Raw genomic sequence first — 1,936 nt, 5'->3', positions numbered from 1 at the left:
TCCTAAGCAGCCATTTTGGCAGCTTGAGGAAGTCCTGAGGAGCTCTGCTGGCCAGTTGGGGTGAGAGCGGGTGGCTGGGAGGGCCCTGGGACTGCTCCCTGAGGTGGTGGTGGTGTGGGGCGAACACTGCCCTGTTTGCTACAAGGCAGGCATCTTTTTTTTTTTTTTTTGCTTTTCTAGGGCCACACCCATGGCATATGGAGGTTCCCAGGCTAGGGGTCTAATTGAAGCGGTTGCTGCCGGCCTATGTCACAGCCACAGCAACACAGGATCCAAGTTGCATTTGTGACCTATACAACAGCTCCCGGCAACACGGGATCCTTAACCCACTGAGTGAGGCCAGGGATCAAACCTGCAACCTCATTGTTCCTAGTCGGATTCGTTAACCACTGAGCCATGATGGGAACACCAAGGCAGGCATTTTTAAGCTCCATTTTTCATAAGGAAACTGAGTCTCATTGAAGACAAAATCATACATTTAGTAAAGCCTCAGCCAGGTCCTTTGATTCCACGTCTAGAGAGCTTTCTACTCAAAAATCTTTAAGTTTTTGAAACCCTTCATGGTTGATAAAACACTTTAATTTTTTAATTTAATTTAATTTAATTTTTTTGTCTTTTTAGGGCCACACCTGCGGCATATGGAGGTTCCCAGGCTAAGGGTTGAATCAGAGCTACAGCTGCTGGCCTACCCCACAGCCACAGCAATTCGGGATCCATGCTATGTTTGTGACCTACACTACAGCTCACAGCAACGCCAGATCCTTAACCCACTGAGCGAGGCCGGGGATCAAACCCTCAACCTCATGATTCCTAGTCAGATTCATTTCTGCTGTGCCACAGTGGGAACTTCTATAAAGCACTTTTAAAAGAGGATGATGACTAGACACAACTGTTAGGTCTGACTTGCACAGTTCTTTGCAAAGACAGCCAGCATGATGTGGTAGGAAAGAAAACACAAGATTTGGAAGCCTTCTGCCAATTGTTGCACCCTCTGAAAATGTTTTTTTGTTGTTCTACATTATTTGCATATTTTTACTGTGAACATTTAAAGGGACCGTTTTGTTCTTTCCGTGTCCTAATTCAGTGGCCATGAAGTGTCTGCCACACAGTGGGAGCTCAGTAGATATTAACTCACCGAACGAGGGCTTGCTCTGCCCTCCCTAAGGCAGGCTTCTCTGCACGTGGCTGCTGACCCGTCCTTTCCTCCTTGACCACAGTGGGAATATTGTTCCTTCTGTGTTTCTCACTTGACCCCCTGGGCAGCCGGCTCCTGTCTGCCCTGCCTCGCTCCTTCCCCTTGGTCAGGGAGTTACCCTGAGTGTTCCGCTGTGGATCTCATTGCAGACAGGAGGCTGGGTGGACAGATGGTGAGAGAGGCTCCCATAGCCCATCTCCCTGGGTTGCTGGGGAGGAAATAGATGACTCAGTGCTGGCACACAGGAACTGTGATACCAGCTCTATGGGCAGCAGTGACATGTAGGGGGAGGGGGGAAGAGGGGCGGGGCTTGCTTTGGCAGCCCTGCTCCCTGACTCCAGCCCGAAAGCCTGGACCAGCACATATGACTTGGGGCCCTGCTTTGAGGGCAGTTCCTTGGTTCCTGTAACACCCGTCCTCCTTGGGGGGCCTGGCCTCTGCACATATGACTTGGGGCCCTGATGCTCCCACCCCAGCTGCCCACAGGCTACTGCTGAACTCCTGATGACTCGTTGGGAGCTGAACCCCAAGACAAGTAGACCTATGCATTTTCCTGGACCAGCTCTCCAAGGCCATGGTGTATATACTTCCCACACTCAGGATCCCCAGTCTGCTCAAATTCGTGGAGATGAGCCAAATGAAAAACATCTGGGGAGTTCCCGTCGTGGTGCAGTGGAAACGAATCTGACTAGGAACCATGAAATTGCAGGTTCGATCCCTGGCCTCACTTGGTGGGTTAAG

Source organism: Phacochoerus africanus, chromosome 6 (genome assembly GCF_016906955.1).
Source record: "Phacochoerus africanus isolate WHEZ1 chromosome 6, ROS_Pafr_v1, whole genome shotgun sequence".
NCBI classification, from domain to species: domain Eukaryota; kingdom Metazoa; phylum Chordata; class Mammalia; order Artiodactyla; family Suidae; genus Phacochoerus; species Phacochoerus africanus.
This window is presented reverse-complemented; position numbering follows the sequence as displayed.